The sequence below is a fragment of the Xenopus laevis genome, chromosome 3S (genome assembly GCF_017654675.1).
Source record: "Xenopus laevis strain J_2021 chromosome 3S, Xenopus_laevis_v10.1, whole genome shotgun sequence".
NCBI classification, from domain to species: domain Eukaryota; kingdom Metazoa; phylum Chordata; class Amphibia; order Anura; family Pipidae; genus Xenopus; species Xenopus laevis.
The window spans coordinates 82,973,312-82,987,132 of NC_054376.1; positions in this window are offsets into that span (position 1 = coordinate 82,973,312).

Here is a 13,821-nt window from a genome sequence, read left to right on the forward strand (position 1 = left end):
AAACAGAAATCAGAAAGTTAGAATCTGAAAATCCGGCAACAAATTTTTTCTAAAAATGTAAATATTCGAGATTCAAGATGAAGGGGGTTATTTACTAAAATCCGAAAATGCCTCACTATTTTCTTAAAACCACTTTGACCAAACACCTGTGCACATTTTTAACGTATTTGCCAATAAATTAACTCGAAAAAATCTGGTGCGGGAAAAAACTCAATAAAATCATGAAAAGAATGAATGGTATATTTTTTTCAAGTTTGATGCCCAAAAATCATGAGTTATTCGGATTATTGTACGAAACCCAGCGCAGATCAGAATAACTTCCAATTGTAAAGGGACATCTGCCATTGACTTCTACATCAGGTTTGAGATAGAGTACTTTTTAGCAGCACCGGGTTTAATAAATCTCGAAAAACTCAAGTTTTATTATCTCCAAAAAAATGTTGTTTTTAGTAAAAACTTTGAAAAACTGTAATACAAAAATTTACCATGCAAAAGCTGTTGAGGTCCTAAAAAAGTCAAAGGGAGCTGCTATGATACCATTGGACTATTTTTAATCAGGTCAGACTTTTAGAGGTTTTTGAGCTTTTTTTGTTAGTAATTTGAAAAAAAAAGAGGTTTGTGTACTCCTTAGCTCATCTTTCAGGTTTTTTCTTCTCGTTTGTGCTTTCTATATGTTTGGATCTTTCAATAAAGTACATGGCGTTTGTGGATTTACAGAAAATGAGTTTATGTGTGTTTTTTTAAAATCTCTATAACCACTAAAATAAGAATGTTGATAAATGAGCCTCCAAGATGAGACAAGAACAAGATTAACAGTATCTGGGAATTGTGTATCATTATGTATGTGTGCCTTCAACTGCAGCTCCCCAACAACAGCAAATTCAAGCCTGTACCAATTTTCATTTTATTTAGTTTACAATGTTCTTTCTTTATTGAATGTGCTATCCTGTTTATTGGCCATAGCACAAGCTGAGCTTTATCAGAGCAAGCATTCATATTCCATAAATAGCATGTAATTATTAGATGACTGTTGCGTGAAGTCATCAAAGATGTTGCCTTCAGCAAAATGAGTTTCATTCTTTGGTCAGTGTGTTTGGTCTGACTAAGACTTCACGTAATGTAGTGTATGACATTATACAGTTCATGTCTATTTCAACAACGCTTTACTGTGTAAAAATAAACATCAAACACAAATTGCAATATATGCATATGATTGAATGAGCTGGGCCTTTGCTCTAGTTAATTCTGCCTTATGGAAATCTGCATTTTCAGCCACATTAGATTACAGATTGAGGGCATTTTTTTTATACAGTTTTATATTCATTAGGAGAAGGTATATACTAGTGATGTGCGAATTTGACCTGTGTAGCTTCACGAAAATTCATGAAGCGCGGGAATTTGCAGAAATGCATTAAAGTCTACGGGAGACGACATTTTTTTTTTTACACAAAACAAATCATGCAACAAATTTTTGACTTGCAACAATTTTTTCACCCATTAGAGTCTATGGGCTTTATTTTCGTGGCAAAAGTTGCTGAAAAATTTCACTCATCACTAGAATATATACCAAGCCATATCACAGACCTGTGCTTCATTTAACACATGGCTATTATGCTCTGGATATCTTGTTGAAAACATCAGTTTAGAAGAAAAAATGTCTTCTTTTTGGGATAAATAACATTTACTTCACTGGGACTTGTTTGATATTTTTTCTTTTTATAGAAACCAGTCTATACACATAATCTTGCAGGCTATGTGTATTTTACTTGCAGGCATCTTTAAGGAACAGTTCAGTGTAAAAAGAAAAACTGGGTAAATAGATAGGCTGTGCAAAATAAAATGAATAATCTATAAAGATTGAAGTGACTGGATGTCTAACATAACAGAGCACTACTTCCTGCTTTTCAGATCTCTAACTCTGAGTTAGTCAGTGACTTGAAGGGGGGCCACATGGGACATAACTGTTCAGGGAGTTTGCAATTGATCCTCAGCATTCAGCTCAGATTCAAAAGCAAATGAATATGACCCACGTGGTCCTCGTTTAAGTCACTGATTGGTTACTGCTTGATCAGTGGAAACCAAGAGAGCTGCAAAGCATGAAGTAGTGTTCTGGCTATTATGTTAGACATTCAGTCACTCCAGCCTTTATAGATTATAACAAACTATATTAGAAACATTTTTTTTTTCAAAGCCTATCTATTTACCCAGTTTTTTTTATACTGAACAATTCCTTGGATGATAGAATTGTTTTGATTATTATGGAATGTTTAAGTAGTGGAAATGTAACCCTAGTGGGAGCAACCTAAAACTAGAGGACAGGTTTGTTACATATTGAATACAAACAAAAGAAGATCTTATAGAGCCTCACATAAAAAGAAAATATTGACATGTATTCTTTCTTCCTCTAAGATTCCTACCAATGGTAATTAAAATGGTAATTTAAATGGATTTACTGTGGGTTCTCTGGTATCCTCTGATACACCAAAAATATACAGGCAGGTTAATTGCCTTCTGGTGAAATTAACCATAGTGAATGTAACAGGTTCCTTAGATTGTGTGCTCAATTGGGGCAGACACTGATGTGAATTCTCAACTATCAGTAGACAACAACAATACTGGGATGGCTTTATCCTTTCCATATGAATATTGAATGTGTGGGGGAAAAACTTTTTGTATCTTTTATGCAAAAATACAACACAGGATAATTGAAGCCGCAAAGTGATATTTTAATAACTGGTAAAGCAATGTAAGAAATGTAAGGCTACTTACTCTGAGAAGAATCAATAAGTCATAAGAACCATTAGTTTTCTCTTTACTAGAGCATAAATGGGTATGCATAAGAGGGAGCCATACCCTGACAAACTAAAAAAACATATCCCCAGAGTATATTGTTCTCGTTTATCTATAAACTCCAACCACATGTTCTATGTTCTTGCTGAACATTAAGTTGTGTTTGGATTAATGCATACTTTCCTTGACTATACCATTTTCTGTAATGATCAATACAAGGCTGTTATGCTATTTGAACGTAAGGAGACAAGGGAATTGGGGCACAGTTGGTAGGTATAATAGAAGTAATTAAATTATGCCTATAACTTATATGTCCAAATGTAAAATAAAAACCTTGAGCCCACAAATACCCAAGTTCTCACTTACATCCAAGAAAATAAAAACAGCACTACCCAAACTATTAACTCCCAAGGTATGTCTCCTAGTCATAGTGGATGAGTTTACCTAAGCGCAGCACTCTATTGTTTTATGCCAGGAAATATATCCTCTTGAACTGGATCTCCTTCCAGCCTTCCAAAATTAATGGCTGGCTAAAACTGATAAAAGTAACATTCCACTTGATACAACTCGTGCTGCAAGAGAATGTCATCAGAGATGCGACTTAGCATGGTGCTACCAGGCTAGCGGGGTTGTAGATACCTATACCTACCACTTCAATTCTATATGGGAAATAGATAAAGAACTACGCTTGAACCCAAATCATTGGGGGAGACTGAGTAAGTGTCTGAGGGTACCTGGCCAATGGACCTGTATACTAATGTACAGAAACTCAAATCGTACATACACTGTACTGAGATTATTGTAACTGACTAAGGAAACATGACTGTCTTTTTATTGTTTGTTGTTGCTATGAAAAATGCTAATTTAAAACCTTTAAAAGAAAATTTTGATCTTTGATGGTGATACTGACATACATTGTGGGAATATGCAAGTACCACTTAAATATTCTATATACAACTCTCTTTCAGTGATACATTTAGGCTGGTTTGTTAAAATGTAAACATTTTCTGACAGTCAAGAAAGAAAAAACAAATTCATTAAAGCAGACATCGATGTTCTACTGTTCTATGGGGTGCTAGGGCTCATTGGCATATTTCAGCTCTAACAACCTTCTGCATTGCTAAGCCCCAAAAATTGACAAGCACTGTACAAATTACCACATTTTCCACAATACTGACTTTTTATTAGCTTCTAGAATATATATACTTACCCATCTCCTTGCTCTTTTCACTCTCTCACACTCAGCTCTGCATAACAATGGCTAAGGGGGCTTAAAGGTGTATTGCTGTCCAGGGGGTACCAACTAGAATATCCCTTATTGTACACTTATAACTCTCTGCTTTCTTTATTGGAGGTGCAAAGAATTATGCTCTATGGTTCGATCAAGGTGCATTGTGGAGAGAAAAAACAGGTATTTTTTTACAGGATTTTCTTGATCCCCCCCAACTTAATTTTCCATATTGACACGCACTCATACTTACTGTTATATCATACATTTTTCTAAAATAGTCTTTATTATTTTTATTTTTTTTACAGTTTTTGAGCTATAAATGATTTAATATAGTGCATCCTCAACCTAACATTTTATTACTGTTACTTATTCACAAATGCAAATATCAGAAGATGACAATTTTGCTGACAGACCATTTTTTCCTTATTTCACAAAAGGTCTGGACGAAATGGATTTAAAAAAAAAAAAAAAAAAGAGCTATAATGTATGACTGGGAACTGAGCTAAGTGAAATACATTTATGCTTTTCCATTTTAATGAAATTCTGTACATTAGTAGAAAGGTGCTAAATCCTTTGACAGACACATATCAGTTATTAAGCCTCTTGCTCTGAGGAAGCAATCATTTAAAAGCTGGGAAGAATGCTGGGCAGTCTGTTCTTTGTTTGTCAAGATTAGATCTGCTCTCTGTGAAGAGCAATACATTTGTGAAACAGCAGTTGGGTTTTCACACTAAGACATAAGGACATGACAGTTTAACATACAGTTCTGTGGTATGCATCATAATATCTTTTTAATGCAGAAAGAAGGGACCAAATGTGCTGTAGTGTCAGTAGATAGAAGACCACAATGACGTGAAGTTGGATAAGTAACAACTTCTGTTGGTTTATATGTAACCTTTAGTAAAAATCGTTTTGTTTTCTTTTATGTGCTTTGATTCATTTAGGGGCACTAATAAAAGTGGTTACTGAAATAAAAATGTACAAAATTAAGTAAAAAAGAACACATTTATATTGCTCATTATATAACCATTCCATTGTAACTATCTGCTATCTGTAACCTTCTATCCTACAATACCTATAAAAAATTAACAATGCTAGCATTGGGATTTCTATATTATATGACCATCACAGTATAGTACACACTAAATTTACCATGAAGATTCTGAAAAAAAAAACATCACCAGGAGAGAAGCCAAAAACCTGTTTCGACCCATTTTGGCACTAACTACGTTTTTCCTGTGATATGAATATCAATTGAATACCAACAGTTTGCGTCTAGCAGCACCTGACCCATTGATTTCATGAGTTTCCATAATCTGTACACTTTTCTCGTATATGCAGGGGAGCGACTGGAGAAATGTTGACACCTGTGTGGTTTGAAGTTACTGGAGTGCAAGCAATGGTTAGATATACACCTAGATATGGCTATAGCATGTGCATCCTTAACACATACAAATATTTGCATTGACTACCTGGTTCTAGAGACATTCAAATATGTATCTGAGATATTTTTCAACATAAAGCCAAATTAGGAACACTTTAAGGGATAGTGGCCCTTTATGTGTATTCCAAATTGAATAGCTATAGGAGAAGTATTCCACAAGTAGGGGCCGATTTATCAAGGGTCGAATAGTAAATTTGAAATTGAATTAGAATTTTCGAAATATTTTTTTTGTTCAAAACTCCCAAATTCGAATTAGGAATAATCCAATCTCAATTCAAATTCAAAATTTAAGATTTATCAAACCTTTACCCTGTGAATAATTTAAATTCGACTATTGTTCATGTATAAGTGAATGGGAGAAGTCCAGTTACCCAGTTGAAGATGTTAATAGCCTTCCTGACATTCGATTAGAGTTTAGTCAAATTCTAACCGAATTTGATTTGAGTTTTCGAGTCGGTATTATTCGTTCAAGTTTGAATTTGAATTCAAATTCGAATTTTTTCTTAAATAACCTCACAATCGAATATATTCTAATTTATTAGCGTAAAAGGTCGAAATCCGACCTTTAATGAATGGGCCTCCAAGTGAATTCCATGTATTGTTGGAAAAGCTTTTGTAATTTGTGTCTAATGCAAGTTGATAATATGACAGTAAAATTCCTCAATACCAAAGTATTACTTATTTCAATTTGGGTCATGTGAAACCTCTAACTATATTCAGTTTTTTTCATGTTGGAAGGATTTGCCATACTCAACTGGGTAAACTGTTTTTTGTGCTTATATACTGTAATAATATAAGTTTTCTGCTACATCATGTAATACAGCAGGGAGCAGAGATGTGAATGCAGAATATATCCTATTCAGCAGAAAGATCGACAGAGCTTAAGAGATGTGTATAACAATATCGTTTTGGATTGTTTCCAAAAGCTTTTAATAAAAAGTAAAAGGGCAGACCTTCCTGTTCAGGATATATTATGAACTCTTGGGAACCAAAAGACCTATTAAATATACAGTATTAAATATATGTGTGTTTTTCATAGTGTTTATATCAGCTTTCTACTATAGTTAATGCCAAGTCACAACTGGGTAAAGTCAGATTCTGCTGAACTTAAAAAAAACTTAAAACAAACTGTGTATCAGCTTTGTTTCAGAGATGTACATTTCACATATTTCACTGCTGGTCCTATAACATTTGGTAATTTAAGGTTCAACCTGTGAATTCATCTCTGAAGTTCTGATTGGTGATATGCTTACCTTTTTATTCAATAAAGCTCTGATTTGTCAGTTTCATTTGATGGACTCCAGCCATAGCAATGGCCATTACCAGAGGAAACCCTGTTCTTAAACAGGACGCAAAAAAAATGTTACAATGAGACACTCTTTAGAATACAATGAAGGCATCTTTAAAAGACTCTTATTTTCTACAAACACATTTAGCCTCAGTATTTTGTAAAGGATGGTTCATCAAGTAGTATTCATTTTATAACCAAATAATCAATAAGAATGTCTGCAGTCAGAGCAGACTAATTTATTTTCTATCACCTCTGTTGATCCTTGATCAAGAAGGCCAGTACTTATAGTCTCAATTACATTTAAAAAGCTGTGACAAAAACCAATTATCACAGTCACAGGAGACATACTGTGAACCTCAGACTGTTTATGTGGGAACACAATGAAGTTGTTTATGTGGAAAAACATTGAAGTTGTTCTTTGCTGTGAACATCCTGTTCTTGTCTGTTTTTTCTTCCTTTATAAAGGGACACACCAATATAATTATTTAAATAGAGCATAATCTCTCATTAATTTGACTTATATACATATTTTGAGTTGAATTTGTTATTGCATGTATTGGAGTGATCGAATGGTCACCAGTCTCTGTAACATCAGTAACAATTTCCCACAAAGCAAATGATCATTCTTGCATTTGTATTAATAGCTCAATCAAGGCACAGAAATCACTGATTCTCTTTAAAAACACATCTTCCTTAGGGTCTTTCATGCCTAAACAGTTTTAGCATTTCCATTAGATAATCATTTAGTCAACACAAACCTTTTTATTGCCATCACCATGAATTTTCAAAATATATCTGTAGAATTAAGTCAAACCAACGAGACTTGCTGTGTTTTTTTCCTTGAAGATGTTTCAACAGTCATCCAACTGGCTTTCTCAATTCAAAATAACTTGTAAATAGGATCTTTTTTTTGGAAATATATCCTCTAGAATGTTGCTCCAATCAGCATAATCTGTTTATCATAATCCACAAGGATGTGATAAAGTTAGGTGTCGATTGTATTAGAATGATTGGAGCTTTGAGGTGTTAAACCTTCCAGGAAGAGGTGCAAAAACAGCATTGTATGTGGCAGACTATAGATATCACCCCCCCCGCCTCTATTCAAACTTGTTTTTTTTTTTTCCTTTTTACATATATGGCTCCTTTAACACCTCTTTTGAACCAGTCGCTCTGGTCTAGAATCTGGCAGTCCTCACGTGTGTCTTTTCTTTTAGGTGTAGGTACATGACTGAGTTATGACCAGAGGAGCTGGCTCTTCTGTGCTGCACCATACGCTGCTGTAACAGTTGTTTGGTTTCCCCCACATACAAATCAGAGCATTCCTCACTGCAATGCATACACAATGTTATTCTTGTGCTTTGGGGTTGGGTCTTTCGGGTGAACTAGTTGCTGCCTCAGTGTGCTACTGGGTTTAAAGCAGATAGGGATGTGGTGTTTGTTAAAAATCCTTTTTTTTCCAACACCCCAGCTACATATGGGAGGAACAAGTTCTTTCTCCTGTCCTGTTTTCCACCTTCACCTGTAGTCTTGGTGTTATTGCTTCTCTTTCTTCTGGTTTTCACAAAGGCCCAATCTGGAAAGCCACATGTCTTGAGGGTCCCTCTGAGATGTTCTATTTCTTTCAACTTAGCCTCTGTGCTGGTGGGGATCTTGTCTGCTCTGTGATGTAGAGTTTTGATGACCCTAGTTTGTGATCCAGTGGATGGTGGGAGTCAAACAGCAGGTACTGGTCTGTGTGGGTTGGTTTCCTGTAGACCTCTATTTCCAGCTTTCTACCCTCTCTGACTCTTATGACGCAGTCCAAAAAGCCAGTGTGTTATCTTGCACATCTTCTCGCGTAAACCTGATGTTATGGTCCACTGTGTTGATGTGTTTAGTGAAAGTCTGTACCTCCTGTGTGTGTATTTTAACCCTTGTGTCATCCACATATCAGAACCAATGACTGGGGTGATTTCTTTGAAGCTATCAAGGGCCTTTTTTTCCATTTCCTCCATGTACAGGTTTGCCACAATAGGTGATAGTGGAGATCCCATGGCACAGATATGCTTCTGCCTGTAGAACTTATCCTTGTACTTGAAATAGGTGGTACTTAGGCATAGGTCCAGTAAGGAACATACTTGCTCTGGGTTAAGCTTTGTTCTGTTGTCAAGGGTCTTGTCTTTTAGCAACTGTTTTCTCACTGTTTTAACTGCCTCTGCGATGGGAATGCATGTAAAAAGAGAAGTAAAATCATAGGATACCATGGTTTCTTCTGTGCCCAGTACCAACCCTTGGATCTTGTTAGTAAAATCCTGGGAGTTATGGATGTGATTCTCTGTATTTCCAACCAAAGGGGCTAGGATGTTGTCTATGTATTCTGCCACGTTGTTAATGCTGCTGACAATAGGTCTTAGAGGGTCCCCTTCCTTGAACTTATTTACAAGTTATTTTGAATTGAGAAAGCCAGTTGGATGACTGGTGAAACGTCTTTAAGGAAAAACACAGCGAGTCCAGTTGATTTGATGTATTTCTACAGATATACCATGATCTGGATGAATGAGAATCTTCACAAATATATACACATAATATAAATCTTAAAAATGTATTGAAGCAGGCTTTATTGATGCGTGTACAATCATTGTGTTTATGTGATATATTGCAATTTTGCCAACTCCATTGCCACACCATCTTATGGAAATCCTTCACGGACACATTTCTAGGTTGAAAGGAATGTTTTATGTTTCTGTTGTTTCTGTATCCACAGAATCTGCTTCATCACCTTTTTTATTTTTCATTAAGAGATTCTCATGACTTCACCAGTGACCCACAGTGACTACTTTCCCTATATATATTATGTCTCATTCTGGAGCTAATGGTAAAGAGAATCCAGTCCCTGTCCCAAATGTATTGTTTAAGCCATCCTATTCCAGTATTAGGCCTTCACTCTATTCATAACAGGAAAGACAACTACCTTTCCCATTACAGATCTTATGTTTACCCTTTGAACAATGATCATATCACTAGTAATGTTCCTTTTTACTGGAGAACATCCATTTACTAAATCAAAATCAGTGAAGCAATGCAGTAGAGAAAATGTACAAAAGGGTGTTTTATTTTCCCATTCACCTCTCCTTTTTTTTGCTCAGAACCAAGGTCCTTTTGTTAGCCAGTAAGATTCATTCATATTCACTAAGGACTAATTGGAAATGTAACATTCATTGAATGAAGATTAACTGTGCATTTGCCTAAATCACACTAGACTCGGTGCTACTTCAGAAGTAGGCTTGGATGTTTTCTGATCTGGATAAGTATTACTCTTAACACTAATATATCCTAATATTCTCAAAAAGTAAAGTGAATTTTCTCCACAATTAACTAAAAACATATGTTTGTCCTGTGTCTGATATATATTTGATGTGTATTATTTACAGTAAAAGCTTTGTCATGGATCCTTACGAAACTTACCTATTTTTTGTTTGCCTATACCTATACTCTTTCTTAATCTTGTGTACAAGGTATACAAGAAATAATGCAACTCATACCAATAAATGCCGCTATAGTAAATAACAGTAAATGGCCTGCAAGCAATCTTTAATAAATGTTTTATGTTGCAACCGACTTTGTAATAAAAAAACTTAAATTGAATCAAAATTCTCAATAATAAGAGCAAGAGCAAACCAATGTTATTCATTAGACAATTCGTTTTATTAATAATATTAACAACTATTATAGCAGTAGAAACATTTTTACATCAAACATAGAGATTACATACAGAACCTGACCAATACAAGAGGTAAAGAGGGCCTTTCCCATTAGAGCCTCCTGCCAAAATGGGGGAGGAGTATGAGCCATGCAAAATGCAAAGTGTAATTTTTTAATACAAACCAATGGTTTACCAACAATTCAGAATTTTCCCAGAATTCCAGCATAATAGCATTTGCCTGCTTAGTTTTGTTAGCTGTAATGATTATCAAACAAAATAAACCAAAAATCCAACTTCCTGTAAATTAGGACTGCTTCTTCAATATATAAAATTGCTCTTATAAATCCAGAAAAAATAGCCTTGCCAGTAGAATTCCCAATGGGAAAAAAGCTTAAAATCCAGGAGGATTTAGTGATATTTAAAGACAACCAATAAATGAGCAGCAAAATTAATTTTATTTGCATCGATATATGCATGGTTATCTCATTGAAACGTCTTATGTTATGACTCTCCAGTGAACAAAAGCTGCTGTAATTAGAATGAAGTGGTTCAATATTACTAAAATTCCTTTTGGATTATTGTTACTGCCAGACTTTCCTAAAACAGCCATGTAAGTAACAATGAAGGAAAAGATATATAAATTAATAAATGGGACTATGTGACATGGTCAGCCAATAGCAGAGATAAAAGTGATCAAATGTTGTATTATGAACCACCGGTAGTAAACGTATTGTCACAATTTTAGGTACGAGTCGCATACACTGCTTAGATAAAGAGGGAGCTTTAAAGTGATACTGTCATCAGAAAACATGTTTTTTTTCAAAACACAAAATCAGTTAATAGTGCTGCTCCAGCAGACTACTGCACTGAAATCCATTTCTCAAAAAAGCAAACAGATTTTTTTATATTCAATTTTGAAATCTGACATGGGGCTAGACATTTTGTCAATTTCCCAGCTGCCCCATGTCATGTGACTTGTGCCTGCACTTTAGGAGAGAAATGCTTTCTGGCAGGCTGCTGTTTTTCCTTCTCAATGTAACTGAATGTGTCTCAGTGGGACATGGGTTTTTACTATTGAGTGCTGTTCTTACTGTAGATCTAACATGCAGCTATTATCTTGTGTAAGGGAGCTGTTATCTGGTTACCTTCCCATTGTTCTGTTGTTTGGCTGCTGGGGGGGAAAGGGAGTGGGGTGATATCACTCTAACTTGCAGTACAGCAGTAAAGAGTGATTGAAGTTTATCAGAGCACAAGTCACATGACTTGGTGCAGCTGGGAAATTGACAAAATGTCTAGCCCCATGTCAGATTTCAAAATTGAATATAAAAAAATCTGTTTGCTCTTTTGAGAAATGGATTTCAGTGCAGCATTCTGCTGGAGCAGCTCTATTAACTGGTTCATTTTGGAAAAAATTTTTTTCCCATGACAGTATCCTTTTAAGTTGCCGCCAACTACTGTATGGTGTTTTGTGCCCCACGTAGACCATATCAATATAATCTGCCAGAAATGCACATGATAGTTCACTAACTCAATATCCCATGTGGCCTATTCCATGTTGGGAAGATATAACATCTAGAAATGCACATTTGACATTCTATTGTAACTCTCTGGAACCATAACAAAACTTTCTACTGACAGGACTTGTTTTCCGCAATATATATCTGTTTTTAAATTCCAACTTGTTAATCTGATTTAATTTTCCATAAACATTGATCCCAAGATCATCTAATAAACCATATTCATCTTAAGTTTATTTTACAAAGCAGATTTGTATCATTATGTTTTTCTGTCACATGGCTCAAGAGTAATAACTGAACAGTAACTATCCTTTATTTTCCTAAACATGCCACATGCCTATCTTATCAATGATAACACAAATGTGCCTATTGTGCTATTTTAAATAGTATGTAGTGTCATTAACAACTTAACATTAAACATTTTATTGTTCAAAGTTTTTAGCATGGCACAAAAAAACCTTGATTGTGGTGAATGGTGGCTTTCTTTGTGCCAACCACTTTAACTTAAATAATGCCACAGAAAAGCACCATCCTACGATAATAAGGGAATTGACTGTGCTAAAAATGTAACAACACCTTAAAGACGCTTTTTTATATTTACAAAAAAAATGAAAATTATACTGACCCAGCAGTATATTGTGAATATCAGGATAGACATGCAAACATCTACTAATCTCCATCTTTGCCATTAATGCTGCAAGCCTTTGGTTTCATATTTTGAACCAGTTGGTAAAAGCCTCCCATAAAAACTCAGCACAGACTCCTGTCATTCATAATATCACTCACGCTACACACCCTGAGCACTGGATACTTCAGTCACAACCAACCTCTCTCACTTCCTTGATTCCACAATCATAAAGAAATATACAAACATCCATCACGAAAACCCTGTCTTCATGAAAACCTCAGAAGTATCTATGTCATGCAGTTATCAGCAAGGATTTATTATGAAGGATGGGTCCTGGCAGACAAATTTGATTACTTTTTAGTAAATAGTTGGAAAGTGGTGTTGCAAAACATCTGATCTATCTGCATTTTGCCAAAGTTTATGATAGAGTGCTTCACAAATTACTTTTTTCTAAATTAAGGTGTCAGGGCGTTCTGGCAAGGAACAGGGTTAAACCTACCTGAAGCCTTCCACCAATCAACTGCTGGGGGAGGCTTTTTAGAGACTTTGTCTCTGATGACTTGCTGCCTGAGCAAACTGTTTTGTTTGTTGAAGAGGAAAGTTTATTTGAATTAGTCAGTGAGTTCCAGCTATCCGTTACATTTTGACCTTTGTTTGTCCAACTTTGATTTGTGTTAATTTTTGGGTACTGTGTTGTCTAGTTTATTGGCTACAGCCCAGTGCTGTTCTAGTTTGTACCTCTGTTTAATACCAGGTATCTACTATTGGTCACCCCTTTGTGTATAATCTGCTAGCCTCCTGCCTACACTCCTGTTTCACTCCTTAGAAGTGCAACTTGTCCCTTGTATATGAAGCAGCCTGTCCAACCATTCCTCTACTCCGTGTGTTATTCAGTAATGCTGCTCACTCCCTGCCACTCTGACACTGTTGTGAGTTATATTTCTGCATCCATTCACACTTGCAAACAAGCAGCTGGGGACGGGGCTTGCCAACACAAATCCTGGCATTGTTGTGAGTTATAGTTCTGTATCCAGGCATACTTGCAAGCAAGCAGCTGGGGCTTGTTCATAAAAATCCTGGCACTGTTGTAAGTTATAGTTAAACATCCATCTATATTTGTAAGCAAGGAGTTGGGGCTGATTAATAGAATTCCTGGCACTGCCGTGAGAATATAATTCTAATAAACACTTTAAGCCTCTAGAGTTCCACATTCTGTGCTAGTATTACAGGCTCAGCTA